At 28.0% G+C, this 17,732-nt stretch overlaps 1 protein-coding gene across 3 annotated transcripts in view; it reads left to right on the top strand.

Annotated features, from left to right (window-relative positions):
• The window catches only part of LOC132952360 (uncharacterized), a 183,687-nt gene that overhangs the window by 43,491 nt on the left and 122,464 nt on the right, over positions 1 to 17,732 (top strand). The window contains exon 1 of one of the 3 annotated variants that reach the window (XM_061024643.1): positions 8,909 to 9,919. The exons of the other annotated variants lie outside the window; for them this stretch is intronic. The gene's annotated coding sequence lies outside the window, so the exon portion shown is untranslated. Of the gene's footprint in view, positions 1 to 8,908; positions 9,920 to 17,732 lie in introns of those variants that run through there. 3 annotated transcript variants of the gene reach the window in all.

The following is a 17,732-nucleotide window of genomic DNA, read 5'->3' as shown; positions in this document are numbered from 1 at the left end:
TTAATTTCAATCGTATGTGGTGGGAAGGTATCTTTTATTTATATAAAATCCGTCACACACGCGTAGGTACATAATATAATAATCAATAACTATTCAATTTTCTTTTTTATTTCATTTTCTAAATAAATAATGTAGGTATGCAATGGATATGCGCAAACATCTGTAATCATTTTCTATACCATTGAAATCGATAGTAAGTGACTTTTAATGGGATTGATAAATTTTTTCCCAGACGCCCAATTTACAGTAAATTTAATCTCGTGATACTCCTGTTGGACTGTACAGAAGTATGAATTATTTCCAGATCAAAAGACAACCACACCAGTGCACATTGGACCTATACCCATTCTGTTCATATTTGAAAATTATTTTATATTCCACTATAATATACATACAAGACAGTAATATAATTAAAGTTCGACCGGTTTTAGATTTATTTCAGTACAATTTGTGGTATATGCCATAAGGTATATCACTTAATTAAAGTTACTCGTGTTATAACACATATTTATTATTATTAAATACAATTGTTATTATTTAATCATTGTTTACTCGTAAATAATAATAATAATGTTATGATCACTTGAAAGTTAATATGTTAAGACCCAATTTACTCAATTTATAGATTGCTAAGTTCACTACTGATCAAAGTCAATAATATTTATCATTGCTTTACAATTTATAATACAACACTGGATCAAACCAAAGCAAACGAGTGTGAGAGAGAGAGAGAGGGAGAGAGTCTAAGATACATAAAATGGTCAAAAATAATTTGTTCATTTTTATTACTCAATTTATATTGTACACAATGATATTTAAGTGTAAATACCATCTAAAAATGAAATGATTTCCTTCAAATAAAAAAATAACGATGAATAGTCGTTCGCAAATAGAACTGTTACCTAGGTATATAATATGTTACACGTTAATATATTCATTATACTTTATCCGGAGTAGTATGGATTTGGAGGATAAGAAATTATGGATTTATAGCATGTTTGTTTTTATGCATTCCTTTATAAAGTTTTATAAATTTAATGCACCGTTTATCATCATCGTTGCAAATCGAATATTATTGTATAACAATTGATTGTATTAAAATTACAAAATATTGTTTACAACAAAGAAAATCACAATACTGCTCATATAATATTATTATAAATTTACACAATCTCCTCAATCTTTGTTGATATTGTAATTTCAATCGTGTAAAGAATGATCACCACGTCCATTAATCATTTATAATGATTCATTATATATTGTTAAACTAGCGTAAAGTGTTGTTTCTACGAATTCGTATGTAGGTAACACATTATTTCATATTATATTTAGAATCTGGCGGTTACATTCACTACACGCATTTTGTATTTTAAGTGTATGTCGAATAAAATGATTCGTGACGAACGTTAAACGTATATTATAATATTATAATATGTTTTTCATTTGTTCACACACTGCAGCTCAGTGTTAATGACGTTTTGTTTTTATTTTTTTTATTATTTTTGGCATTTTTGAGTGATCGATATGTATATTATTATATTTTCGCAATTCAAAAAATAGTATCGCTCTTTTCGCCAACATCTTGGCTTGTGTTGTATTATAATACGCGTATAACATTATAGTCGTATAATATGTAATACCCACTGAATAAATAATATTATACTCTCATCTTCCTTGTTGCATTAAAAAAAAAAAAAAAATGTCGTTATCTCATATCCTGGTGTTTTTGACGTCGTCGTAATGTAATGTTTTTGTTTTCGTTCGGGGTTTATTTTTTTCCTTTAAGAAATATAATATTTTACGAACAATGAACGCGAACTTAATAAGTGTAGGTATAAGGAACAATTTATACTTATCTCATAATATTCTAAAATTTTTCACTGAACTTCGTATTTCTTTCGCGCTGTGTGTGTTTCTTTTTTTTTTGCATTCTCTTTCTTCTTCATTGGCGTTTTGCAGCGGTAATGAAATTTGACAGTGTAAAATAATTTAAAAAACACCGTGTAAAAATATATATTTTAAATGCTCTTTAAAAGCCTGTCGGCAAATGCGTTTTACGCCAACGCTGGTAGAGTTTGTAAAATTGTTTTTTAAATAGGGTTTGTGATGGATTCGCTGTCTTTAAAAGCTATTCAATTTTTTTACCGCTTTTTAAAACAATATGCTTTCCTCTTGTAATTAATAAAACTAAAATGTTTGATTAAATATTATGATATTATATTTATATTGGCTTTATTTCGTTCGTCATTCAATAATCAACATATTTACATTTTTCAATAACACACTATTCTTTCAATACCTACCATACTATAGATAATTAGATTACTAATTTTGAATTTCGTTGGTGAATCCTTAATTATATATTATACCGTTATATACACTTATTTCTCCTTCGTCGAAATTTTGGGACTTGTACGAAAATGATCGTAAGTTAATAATTCCACCAACTGTTGTAATGATTTAAAATGTAAAATATAAAATATTGTATTTACTATATTGTTTAAAAATACAATATGTTTAATCAAATAATAGAAACATTAGTACATTGGCACAAAAAACGCATGATCATAATTATAATATTGGTGTACCTATGTAAATAACACAAACTACTTACAGAATGAAAAAAACAATTTTTAAAGAATCCTCCCTTTAGTGGTAGGTACATACTATAATATTATAAATTATAAAAGAATAAAAATTAAAAACAAGCATTTTAGGCGCATTGTAGATCTATATGAATTTTTCTATAAATGCATTGCAAAATGTATACGTATGTATGTATAACTGTAATAATTATTTAAATTATTTTTATTATATGACGTACACAATTATAATTTAAAACTGTTGTTCGCACAGATTTTCATTTTTCTTATTCGTTGAAAAATTTACAAAATATATTCAACATTTTAATTGTGTTTTATTTTCATGATGATTGTTTCAAACTATTTTGATAGCTTTTTTAGTAGGTAAGCGAACTGTTCCTTATTATTATAATTTTTTTATTTACATGCTATGTACCTAAAGTAGTAATTTAGTATTTAAATGTTTTATAACTAAATAATTATTGTGCAAAAACAACAACTGAAAAAATGTTAATTAAAATAAAAATAAAAATAACGCAATGCAAATAAGTATAATTTTATAATGTACGACGCACGCAATCAAAGTTGGAAAATTGTTTGAAAAAGTGTACGAAACGTTGATGTTTGGATAAAATAATAAATAATATGCGAAATGTTATATTATTTATTGGTTGCATCTTGAAAGGAAATGCCTCTATTCCCCTCGAGCGTCATTACAACCTATACGGTCGTGTATAAATATGCAAAGTCGTTAACGTCCAAAGCTATAGTTATGAATAATACAGTCTCATACATATTTGATTTCGAGACAACAGAAGATTGTTTTGCCACAACTGCATTTCGTGCATCATTCCGACTGTCTACCGCGGTGGTTGTCGGACCGACGACTGACTGTAACCTAGGTCCAACTGCATTCTTGGATTAAAGATGCATTGTCCTTTGTGAAGTTAAGATAATTATTTGACCCGACCAAATAGTGTGGGTACAATCAATGCATTCTGGGGGACGACCCGACATCACCGTGACGCTGAGGTTTATTTTACTGTCGATCGTCCAATCGTCGGATAAATTGATTAAAATTCAAACGAAAAATTAATAGTAGTATTCATAGTATAAGTAACCTACTATGGGTACATGTCGCGTACTTTGTTGTACGAAGGACAATAATTATTGTCATTGCGAATGAGTTATTTAAAAATAATGTCGTAAACAACCTGCTGTCACAACCCTAGTAAGATGTAGGTAGCGTATACAAGAAATACATTTTAATAATCTATACGTCATGAGCTTTTATTTTCCCATAGGTTTATTTTCCACAACCGAGAATTAAATCGATGTTGCATGTTTGTTTTTGTGACGAGTTGTGTGTGTGTTAGTAGATTTTTTTTTTGTCATAGATCAATAAAAATTAAACAATTTATTATTATAAACAGAATGGCATAAAGGTTAAATATAGACAAAACAAAACAATCGATGAATAATCGAAGAATGATCATCAAGTGTCGAACATTAATATTTTATATAAAAAATAAAATTACCTTTTCCCCGTGGGAATAATTGATCATGCTTTGCTATTTTTCAATACGATTGCTTCTATTAACTGGTACAAATGTACTTAGGTCTTAGACCCATCGTAATATTTTATTTAAATGAAAACCTTTACGTAGGAAGTGGCGCAAAGTTACAAATTGCTGTACATATAACATATACGAGCACTCAGAGGTAATAGTAATATTTATTATACTTATTTTGAAACCACGGCTGAATTGTGTTGTATTTAGAAATCCATGTAAGTGCTCCACTGAGAAATATTTAATTTGCTGTGAAAACACATTATGGAAAATTACCGATGAGCGAACAATGTAGTGGAACGAATCTTAAGTATGCTCTTATACTATTAATTTTTCATTATAACATTATGTAAACCACAAACGTCGAATGGCCCGAATTTTAATTACAACATATTTCATTATCTTATAATATTTACCTGTTTTTACGTAGTTCTTGTTATCGAAATGTTTTTTGTAAAAATGAAAAAACAATAGATGCGTGAATTAATAATTGTTTAAAACGTATTGGTGTCGTGTGAATTTAGTACAAATTTTTTAATAATTATAAGGACACCTATCCGAAAATATGAATAATATTAGTTTAAGTTATTTGAACCGTTTTGCCATGTTACAACATAATATATAGGTACACGGCACGAATGAATAATTACATAATAAAAATCTATCGAATATTATAAAAAAAAAGTACTGATATTGCAGGAGTCTCGCTGGTGGGTATGTCTTAAAATTTGATAGCAATATGATGAATAACGGTTAAGAGCAAAGTTTGGTTTACCGAAAAACCTTTAAGATTTTTCTGTAACGAGTGTAGTTCTTTTATTATTCAACGTTATTTTGTTGTGCTTTGAAGTTTACACAGACATTTTTTTAGAAACTTCGAAATGTGATTTTTTTTAATAAGTAGATACTTACAAATTATATTGCAATTTCGATCTGTAGACTACAATGATGCTGTAAAAAACTTTTCGATTTTTTTTTTCTATATAAAAGGGAAACATTCATCTTTGTAAAACTTTAGAAACTAAAATTAATTTTTCAAATTATTTCTTATTAGTATAACTCATATCATTTTATAGCGACTATATCGATAGACCTGTTGCTACTGTATTATTTTAATTTATAATTTATATATTTTACTAATTCTTCTAAACTAATCCACGTGAACAAAGTCAAGCATAATTTTATCTTTTGGTTATAAAACTGTATGGAGTTATAGTTTTATAACTAGTAGCCGTATGATTTGTGACTTGATCAGTATACATCATAGTCAAATTCACAAAGTATGAAAATGTGCATGTTTCACGAATCAGGCAGTTCCATATAACCTTATACATATAAATATCGGACTATACTGTATACATAAAACCCATTCAAAAGAAATTGTACGGAATTATTGTGTTGAGTGATTTAGTAACAATAATAAATATATAATATAATTATGAGACTAACTACAAAAAGGTTAATCACAACTCAAACAAATATTACAAAAAATACCTTTTTTAAAAGATCGTAATAAATCACGGAAGGTATCTTTTTTTTGAAAATCATTCAATTCTTTATTAACATCGACCATTATAAAATTGTTCTCTATTCTTCCTTATTTGTTTATTGCCATTAAAAAATTATGTAGGTAAAAGCTTAACGTATGACTTGTATAGTTTGTGCTTTGTGCCTCAGGTGTGTTTGTGTCGATTGTGTGTAAAAAAATAGAGATTGTTTATCTGTGTTGAAACCTAGTCGTGCCTGCACAAAAGCCTCTGAAAATCACCGCACCGCTATTATTTTATAAATTTATTGACATAATATTACAGAACGCCAGAACACAATGAGAGGTCAATTTCGAGCGACAACAGTTAATGGTGTGCTAAATTATCATGTTCCGTACCTACCATTATTATTATTATCATTATTATGACACATAATTAGCAATAACCGAGGGCTGTTTTGAATTATAATTTTTAGATATAGAGTCGGGTTTACGCTGTAGAATATGTGTTAAACACATTCCACAGTGGCATAGGGTAAAGGGCAAAATAAAAAATAAAACTGAAAACAAATTGTATGCACTGTCGGCGATTCTAGTAAGATAAATAGAAAACATTTCATAAATACGATTTTGAAGACTGATGAAGTGCACCGGGTCAATTGATTCAGATGGATTTTGGCAAACAGCCAATGTTTTGCGGGCTAGAATTGAGAGTGAAATCTAATTTTCTTCCACTCTTTGCTAGGTTTTTTCTTCCTTTTATGTGTTAATAAAGACTTTGTTAACTTGGCAACAGAACAAACATTTTTGGTAGTGACACTTTAATTGATTTTATTATAATCTATTCAATGAACAATATTTACATATTATTATACGTACAATTTACTCACTAGTCACTACTCATCGTTACCCCATTTCGTTTCTATAAATCGCGTTCAACGACGATTTGCTTATACATTTAATAATGGGTTTAAATACGGAAAATATTTCATAGTCTAAGAAAAACTTTATTTTTTTAGTCACTAAGCTCAAAATTTGTATATATAGTGCAAAAAAAAATATTTTACGTACTTATTATAATAGTATTATGTGCAATACATATACATTAATATAATAATTTTTTTGGGACCTGTTGTGGAGCGGTCGATAATGTGTGCTGAATTACTGCTGATGAGTGACCTTCTGGGTTTTTAGCGATGAATCCTCGCCTCTCATACAAACGCGTTGTTCAAAACCAACTGTACCCCTCCCCACAAATAACCATGACCCCCAATAATATGCTAATATGTCCATAGTGTCCGATGCTTTAAAAAACTTATATATAAAAAAAATATATGATATCTATATTTATATAATTAGGCTTTTTCATACAAATCTTTAATTTTATGTATAAAGTAAGTGGTAATACAATTTATTTGGAAAAAAAAATGATGATAATGATCTGCTAAGTATTTAAGTACATATTATGTTAATTTGTACACCACCAATTTGTAATAGTTACTTTTCTGATTTAACTTTTTCAGATACTTCATATTATGGTCATTTTATACACGAATTGCGGTGTAAAAGTTAAACTCTTTATATTATAAAATCATTTTGAAATGTATAATGGCGAGAGATTTTGTTAACGTTTTAGAAAATATATAACTATTTATTGAATTAATGTATATAGGCTAAGATTTCATTGATTTGTATTGATTTAATCGAAACAAATAAATTATTCATAAATAAATTCTCTAGAATATAACATACAGAATGATTTAACAAGCATTATCACCCCCATTTCTTCCTAAAGACATTTTTTTTCATATTCTTGAATTTACTACCTACTTTTCAAGTAGTCCGTGGTGATACAAATTTCTGTTTTTCAGATGAAAACCCTATAATTTGACTGTAAATTATTTAGTGGATCATTTTATTGAAAATGTTGAGGTACTTAATTAAACATTTGAATGAGTAGTTTCTTAGTTATTAAAATGTTTGTACCAAAGATAATTGTCCTTAAATATGGTTGCACAAAAATATAAAATAAATGTCAAATTAGATCTAGTATTTATTATACTTTGGCCGTCTTTGCAAATTCACCATTGCCCCCATATCGTATAAACCCATCACCAGGGAACTTTTATCCTTAGAACATTAAGATACACAAGTAAAAAACTACTAGTACGAATTTTTATTCTGGTGATACGTCGAATTTTTTTAGCAAATTATCCACTGTATAATTTACTGTTAAAAAGGGATGTTCTCATTTGAAAAACACGTGTTTGTATCTCCAGTATATTTAAAAATTCCAATAATCATATATTAAATAACTGAATTATTGAAGGGAAAATGGGGTGAGAATGCTTGGTGAATCAACCTGTAGGCATATAAAACTAATTCAATTTTGTAATTTTATTTCATGGAATTTAAATTCAGTAGGTAGGTAAATTAAAATTCAGTTTAGTTTCTTTCCGGAATTAATTGTATTTAAAAATAAAAAATTGATACTAAAATAATATTCTTCGATTTATATTAGTTATTAGGTACTTCATAAAGTTGTAAATCCATAACATTAATTACATTTATAAACTATTTATACATTTTCTACCTCAGAAATAAACGTTGTTTATTTCACCTCCGCTTTTATTATTCATAACTGAGAATTATAATTGAACTCTTCTTTAACACAATAAATTATTCGTTCAAACAGTCAAGATAGAAAAAAATATAATTTACCAAATAACTTTGCCAATCAAAAATTATCAATTTTAAGTCAAACAACACTAATGTTTTTTTTTCATGATATACGTTTTTGAAGTCATCGATAATTTTACATTGTTTGCTTTCATTAATTGTTTTATATTGGAATGTAATTAATTATTTTTCCTACTATTAAGGTTACTTAAAATCAATATAATCCTCAAGTCATTGGCCTTTCACCTGCTTTTGATTGATAATGTGAACATTTTACTAACCAAATAATAAAAAGACCGAACATTTTAATAATTCTAATTTGAATATAAATACATAATGCGAGTATTACAACAATTACATAGCTAGATAACACAGGTTTTTAAAGTTTCTGTAAATCTAAAATATTATTTTTAATTCGCACGACCTTCACAAATTATGATATATGGCATATTCATTATTTATTTGTTATTATTTTAATAGCAGGTGACTAAGAACTAGTTAGTGAAATAACTCAGCCGATGTGCTAAAACTATACTTTTATATGATTGATATAATTTCCTACGCATTAAAAGTAAAATTAATATTAAATATATTGAACTTTTTTAAAATCTAATTTAAAAATAAACGTTTTTTAAGATCGCCGAAATCAGATGTCAATAATCATTGCTCGCACGTACTACGCGTTTACATATTATATCGCGTATTTTTATACACTCTAGTTATATTATCATGATTTCAATTGAGTATAAAATCGAAGGTCCTGTGTAATTTATCAACGCACAGTACCGAAACCGATCATATAACGATGATGACGCGTGTCACCGATACAGTGAAAAATCACCTTTTTTTTGTTGTTATTTTTCGACGAGGTTCTAGTCACGACTCTCCAGACAATGTTGTTTTCGACCGTTTAAACTCACTCGTTTGAACGTAGCAGCACCTCAAGTTAATAATAACTGCTAAATAAATTAAAGAACGACACGAGAACAACACACTTGTTATTGTCGGTTAAGTAACCGCAAAGGAGTCGACGAGTCGTATACGCATTAGCGGGGGCGGCGGGGTGCTCGCACAACATTTGTGGTGTGTGTTGGCACGAAAATGAAAAATATATCCAAGTACTGTAATAATTCTAGCCGACGCTATTAATCTTCTCGCTATTATTGATTCGGATGAAAACGGAACGGTTTACACGCGGCAGTGTGGTACCTACCCACGCAGAACACGGGCTCGGAGAAAAATTGTGGTTTTCGAAAACGTAATGATACTGCCCGAGCGACGCGACCTGACAAAGCGTCAAACTATTATAGGCCCCGCATTGATTTCTCGTTTATATTTTCTATTATTATATACGACGACGACGACGACGACGATAATAATATAATAATACGACCGCGTGTGTCGCATAATATGCGCGTGCACAGTAGGAGGGTTACTTGCCCACAGCAGCGTCGCTGCCGTCTACTATTCCGGTTGGATTTCGAAATGATGATATGTACGTCGTGGCTTGTAATAATAAGGAGGAGGAGGAGGAGGAGGAGGAGAAGAAAAAGAAAAAGAAAAAAATTTAGATTTTGACGTATCAATAGCAGCTGCTGAAGGTATGTACGCGAGTGGTATCGTGACACGGATATAATAATACTATTATGGGATTATGTCAATTTTGGCCGCGCGAATAGTCGTCGCCGAGTCCGAAATTTGTCATCGGATCTATGAGAGACTATATAACACACACACATATATATATATCGCTACCTATATATTTCGTTGGAAATAATTGCGTTACGGCGTTATTATACGCACAGGTACTACATACAGTTCTCCTATATACACGCTAGAAAAAAATACACTCCATCGGTATTTCGTATTTTCCATTTAAGAGCAGCGTGTGTCGTCGTCCGAGGTCGTATATTATTATATTATATGTGTTACATGTGCTTATTGCGGTTTTCTTTTCTTTCTCTATATTTTTTTTCCTCGGCGAAAATCGTGTTTGGTGATATTTCCGATTTAAGGGTTAACGTCTGCTAATGGCGTTTTCCACGTCGATGCGTCCTATGGTCGTTATCACACAACACTGAAACCATGACGTCGTATGCAGGAACACCGCCAGAAATATGTAGCGAGTATATTACATGGTCTTACCTTGGGGTCACTCCATATAATATGGTCGTATCAACATTTCCGCTCCAAACGTTACTGTTCCAATTTGATTTCATCGTGTATAGTATGATCAAGCGGAAAACAAAATCTGATAATGCGAACAATATTTTGTTAAATGGACAGAAAATTAATCCAATTACAATGTAATAAAATAATAACATAATAATCTACTAATGGAAAGGTAACAAGAAAATATCCCAAATATCACAACGTCGAACAACTAAATGCTACTGTATAGTAAACATTTTGCACTTATTAACATTTGTGTATAATAGAACTTAAAAGTGTTTTAAAATGTCATAAATTTATCATCAAAATATTAATGAGTTAATGTGAAAAAAAATTGTTTGTCTAAAAGTATATCTAAAAGTTTATGTTCATATACTTACAGCAAGAGAACATTTTTAAAAGTTGGTCTAATATTGTATGGAATGATGATAACTAATTAACAAATAATAGTCAATAGGGACCTAAATAATAAGTGATAACCGATTATATAGATACCTAGTTTACCAATTATACCTAATTTATAACCATTAACCCATATAGTATTTCGTAAACATTGGTTGATAAATCATTCATTATCGATATTATCAATTATCTGTGTGTGATAAAAAATCACTTCTAATCATATATAACCAAATACGTTTAAAAGAAAAAAAATATTTTTAGAAATAAATTAAGAATAGTGAAATATTTCAGATCTTAAATTTAAGTACTGTATTCTAAAATTCATGAATTCGTAAACGAGTTTTATCAATCTGATTCTTTTATATTAGCGAGCATATTAGATATGTACAAGAACAATTTTTTATGAGAATGGTTTTTTTTGTTTCTGTTAAGAATAATCGGGGGTTTTTTTTTGATAAGCAAAAAACCGTGTTAATTGCACAATCGTATTACATTTAATACCCATAAATTAGTATAATAAAGATATATTATCTTGGTTTATACCAGAAACAATATACGTTTTCACATTTAGTACGTTCGGGTAGGTACCAACTATGTTCCCAGTGAATATAATATTTGAGCATTCATCGCGATCCATCATTTCAGATATCCAAGTACACCCTAAAGACACATTAATTCCACACCATTCTTCAAAGTGATACTGTTTTAATGATCCAAGATTTAAAAATAAAATATAAAATATAAATAAATTATATGCTATGGTTTTCGTTGAGATGTGTTTTGGCCTACGACGATACTATTTTCTAAAATTTATTTGTAGAACATGAAATATGTATAATCTGATTTTACATGGAAAATGAAATGGTTTGGTTACCTAACACAATATCCCCAGTTCTTATTAAATTATTTTATTTACTATTTTATTTATGTTTAGAGGGTGATAAAACAAAAATGTTGAAAGTAATTTCGCCTTCTTTTGTTTATTCGCCAAATGCAATTACTCGTTTTGCTAGGTTTCTTCAATTTGTGTATCATAAGTCAATAAAATTACGCTCTTAATGAAATTTATAGTATTAAAAAAATAATAGGGTTACTTGTAACGTTTTAAGCCATGGAGTTGGTAAAAATATTATTTTGATAATTTATATTATTTCAATACTTTGCAAACAAACTAATAATCAAATTATCAAATACGTATTTTATGTAGGTACTTACCTACTTCTGGCAAAATAAAAATTAACATATTATTATTATTATTATTATTATTATGTTAGTCGTAAAACACGTGAGAACATAAAAATATGAATTTTATTTTCATAACTGTGTATGCAAAGAGTAAGTAATAAAATAAATCATAAATATGGGAAAAATATAATTAACTTGTAAGCGTTTTGGTTTACATTAAAGATAAGTGTACACATTTTTAACTAAAATATAGGTAATATACGTGAAATACCTATAATTTACAAATTGAATACCTAACCAACATTATATTTCATTTATCTGTGTTATTGATTTATGTCTATGAAACCAAATTATCGATGTTTCGTTTCAAATATTTTTTCATAACAATTCAAATATTTTTCAATATCCAATAATTAAAGTTCAAACGATAAACTTATCCATCATAAAAATAATAATATATTTACTATTTAATACTAAAAATGTTTATTTAGGACATGCACATTTTTAGGTACATAAACTTAATCATCTGTTACGACCAATAAAAAGTTGTTGTAATAGTAATTAAAAACTCAATACATTTATTTACACATGGAATTTTATGTTCAAACTTGGGCAGAGATTTCGATACTTTTTTATTTTATTTTTTGTGGTGTGTGAATTCGTAGATGTTTCAGTTGAAAATATGTGTCAGGCAAAACATGTTTATTTTAAACGTTCATGTTGATTTTTTTTATTAAAAAATGCTGACCACTATTGTCGATTTTTAGGCATTGATTGACAATATTAGATGTCTTTACATTGAAAAATAATACTTCTAAAATATGATAATTTTATTGTACGTCTTACATAAAATATATTTGGTTGTATGTAACTTAATATGTTCCAAAAATTGTGTTTTAAACAAATATATGCATTGTATTTGTATACACACATTTATAAAATATATAAGTACATATTTTTTTATTATGAAAAATAATAGAGTATTCAATTAGTATTGAATATTTGATTTTCACAAGTGTTTATAGTTTGTAGTTATATAAAATAAAACGAACCCTAATGAGCTTATTGACAGCCTATATACATAAACCGTAATACTTAATTCACATATTATTTAAATGAAGTACCTAATAATTATATCGTAATATTGCGAGTATGTATTTATGTCACGTATACCGTACAAATATATATTCATTAATATCCAAAGAATATTCAAATTTGTGTGTACATAATATTTCGTTGAATTTTATATCATGCAATAATTATTAATTTGTATGTATTTATTTATGGATACTTAAAAAAAATAAAAAAAAAGGTCATTTTATTATAAGCCATCGTAACTACGCTGTGTATTTTACTGACGAAACTTTCAAAGAGTTCAATGGATAAAATAAATTGTATACTCTTGGTATCCAAAAATACATGAATGGTATACGAGTCATCGTAGAATAAAATCAATTAATAAGGAAATAAAACGGAAATTTCATTGAAATGTCAAACGGCCGCGTTGATTAATTAATGTATTCAATGTGCGACCGTTCAAGTGCGGCTTATCGTAATCCTAATCGAATGGGCGGAGTGATGGTTGCCAAGTTGAGTTCCGTAAAAGGCGCATTAAAGATCCATTTTTATTATTAGGGTTGCCGTGTGTATGTAAACTGTCATAAGATTATTTTACAGAGTGGGCGGGAATGTGACGACAAATTGGTTCTGTCTTTTTATAAGGCTTGAAATACACCATAAACAGTGAGTTTGGGATAAAAAGGAGAAATGTTTGTACTTTATTTTTTTGCGTTTCGTTACGTCCCGAACTTCGTACTGACCCTCTCCTACAGTGCACCTTATTATAGTGCGTGCAATACAATGGGCACCTTTTCCAGTGTCTATTGAATATTAATCGACCGTGTTTAAATGGTTGTGGGTAGGTAACCCTCATTCTCACAACTCACGTGAACTACGAATTGCAATTACTACTTTCAAAGGAAAGTTACGATTTTCGACTGGTTACTCCAGACACAGTACCATGTTTTCCATCAATTAATTTGTTTTGTTTAAGTTCATAATATACCGTACGGGTTGATTCACTTGAGCATGCTGACTCCCATTTTTTTTCCTTTGACAAAGAACTTATTCAATTTTTGATTTTAGTAATTTTGAATTTTGAAATACACTCGGGAACTATATGACACTCCATGTCTATATTAACGTCAAATTTAAAGTCTTAAAAAGCAATTTTATGGATCAGATTGAATATGTAGCGAAAAGAAAATTTAAATGATTACCTAACATATTATTACCGTCTCGAATGACGTAAAATTTGACTATACGTGAATCTAAATATAGAATCAGCGTTCATTAAATGGCTATGAAACTCTTCCACTGATGTACAGAATACGTTTGGATAGCTGGTTCAAAAAATACTCACGTTTCAAACAAATTCCATTTGACAGCCAATCAGTGAAACGGAAATAACTATACGAAAGGTATATAAAAAAATAAAATAGTAGTCTGAATTAATTCTAAATAGTGAATGCTTCATACGTTATTGGATTACAAACCATTCGGATAGATATAGACATTTTTTTTTTTTCGAACGCATAAGTAATGATCAGATTTAATAATAACTGTGTAATCCTTTTATAAAAAAATGTTAAAAAATAAATTAAATAAATACACTATTTATTATTATCATTATTAATGGTTTGAAATTGTGAAAACTTGAAGTGTTCTTCACATTTTCATCTTTGCTTCCAAAAGAATATCGTAATTTTATTAATTTAATTACCGCTTGCTGAGAATCTAGGATATTTCATATTGCGAATTTCCTTCTTGACTCCGTTTGATAAATAAAGTACCTTCTCTAAATCTAAGTTGGACGTAAGAGAATGTTCAAAGATCTTAAACATTATATGTAAATAATTAAAAGCTATTTACTTATAATGTTAAGATAAAAATTGAAACAAGATTACAGTTTTTAAATTGATTATACGTCATAGAAGAACAGCTTAAGATTTTAATTATGAGGTGACTAATGATTTGTTATTATTACACTCTTTATTTTTTTTTGTATAATTTATCAACCTGAAAAAAGACTTTATGAGGCTTATTTTTAAATACTATTTGGCTAAACTAAATTGATTTTCATTTAATCACATTTTATTTAGATAAAATACAGATTACTAATATGAACATATCACGCTATCGAAATTCTTATAAAATACTAAAAATAAAATAATTAATTTTAAGGTAAATTCCTTAGAACGTATAATAGGTATTATGTAGTTTATTATTAATTAGCCAGAAATATGAATTAAGTTCTGTTGTTTAATATCAGATTATTGATTTAAACATAATCTATTGATTTGATTTGGCATTAATTTTTATACTGATTGTAATCATCTATAATTGACAACAATTTATTCAAATTGTATGTATAAAATAAAATATACATTCAATATTTACAAAAACAATAATGAGTTCGATAAGATATTATAGTTAAGTGTTCTAGTTATTTATGAAGGCTAAATTTTTCTATTTTATTGTTTTGGATAGAAATATAAAGTATTCTTCTCGCATCGCAGATTTCTTAAGATAAGCTAAGTGGACAAACAGTGTATGTTTTGTTCGGAATACCGTAATAGAAACTAACCTGATTTAACAACTTAGTTTAAACAATTGTTGACTTAGTTAAAATAACTGTTTAACAGTAGATATTTTTTTAGACAATTTGCTCTACTTCTACTGACCTTTGTAAAGTTTACTAACATTAGAAAACCACCATTGATTACTAAATTTATGGATAAAATTACAGTAGATGCCTTAAACACATGAATAATAATAATATATATGTTATTGGTGAGCGCATTAAGTTAAAAAAATAAAAAATACTTAAATTAATCATATAACTATAATTTTAATCCACTTTGATAAACAATAAAATATATACCTATATATACAGAATGATTCATAAGTATCCCTACCTCCTTTTTTCTTCAATAATTAAGTGTTTCAAAATCTGATTTTCAAATATACCTACTTTTATATTTTCTTAGTTTGTTCGTACTACTTATTTAAGGAGTATTCTGTGAAAAGTCAAACTTCTTTTTTCAAATAAACTTATCTATAAGTAATGTAAATTATTTAACTCTTCTTTTTCTAAACATTTTGTCGTATCAAAATAAAAATTCGTACGAATCGTTTTTGTGTTATTTAATTTTGTATAACCCCCTAATTAAAACTACTATATGTTCACATGGATTTTTGATCTCGATGTGGTAAAACTAAATTTGATGCTTAATTTAAATTTAAATTTATTTCTAAACTCAACTGATCAATATAAAAATTCGTTGGACGTTAGATAATTCATATAATCAATGATGAACTTGACTTTTATTAGACATGTGTGATTATATTTTTACTATTTTAGAAGTGATAACTATTGTTTAAGTCATACCGGTATTTAAGGTACATACGAAATAATATCAGATATATCAAGGAAAAATGTTCAAACTTATACTTAATATGTCATTAAAATTGTTTGGGAAACAAGTTTTATGTTTATTAAAGTTGACACTAATTGGGAGGCTTTCACGTGAAAACTGTGGTGACTGGCACTATTGATCAGAACGATATTTTGGGAAAATCCAAATAAAATTTGGAATATAACTACGTATAGATGTGACTATAGGCATCTGGGTTAAGTCAAACAACCCTTTATCGGGCCGTTGGGAAATATCATTTTAGATAAAAGTGGAAAAAGTACAAAAATCCATTTCCTAATGAATGTATCAAATTTTGAAACTAAGAGAAAAACGCGAAGAACAATTCACAGAAAGTTTTTTTATTCATGTTAAGTGAAAAAAAATTATATTTTTTAATCTGACTATATTTCATTGTGCGTGCATTATAACTGTACGGTCCATTGAATATAACAATCTTAAGAGGACGTCTCACCCACAATGTGGGTCCCACATGTTCAGTAAGCCTGCTTTGTCTAACAAATGTACAATATAAAAATTGATTTTTTACGATATTTTAATTTTTAAGCTACCTGGTTATGATCCACGAGCAGGTGCGTATGTAAAATATTTCGTACATGTTTAAAATGCTCATAACTTGTTAACTGAATTATTGAAAAATAATCTTAAAGAAATCGACTTGCAATAAAAATTGGTTCTGATGAACGCAATATATTATGCCTACGTTTAGTCAGAGAGAACGCAAGTAATTGAGACGTAAATATTTTTGATCCATGGTATTTAAATCTTAGTTCAGCTTCATAATATATGATAATATAATATAATAATATATAAAATAATATAATATGATTCTTTTAACCGTTATACTCATTATCTCGATATGAATTTCCTAGGAAATATTTTTTTTTACAGAACTTGAAGTGATAACAAAACAACATTTTTGAAAAGCTCATCTTAACTTAAAATTAAATGTCTAAACTTATAACTAATAAAAACTTGTCCAAAATTAGATTTTTATAATACAATGAAAATCTGAGAAAACTATTTTGTTCAGGAATTGAAATTAAAATAGAATATAGTGAAAAATATAATTTTTTCGAACATTTTGCTTTGTTATTAAGTATAAGTATAAAAGTATTTTTAATAAAATGAGAATACTTTTCAAAAACATAGTAACATT

The sequence above is a fragment of the Metopolophium dirhodum genome, chromosome 9 (assembly GCF_019925205.1).
Source record: "Metopolophium dirhodum isolate CAU chromosome 9, ASM1992520v1, whole genome shotgun sequence".
Lineage (NCBI taxonomy): Eukaryota > Metazoa > Arthropoda > Insecta > Hemiptera > Aphididae > Metopolophium > Metopolophium dirhodum.
The sequence above is the reverse complement of the archived record's forward strand: the minus strand, read 5'-3'. Positions and strand labels throughout refer to the sequence as shown.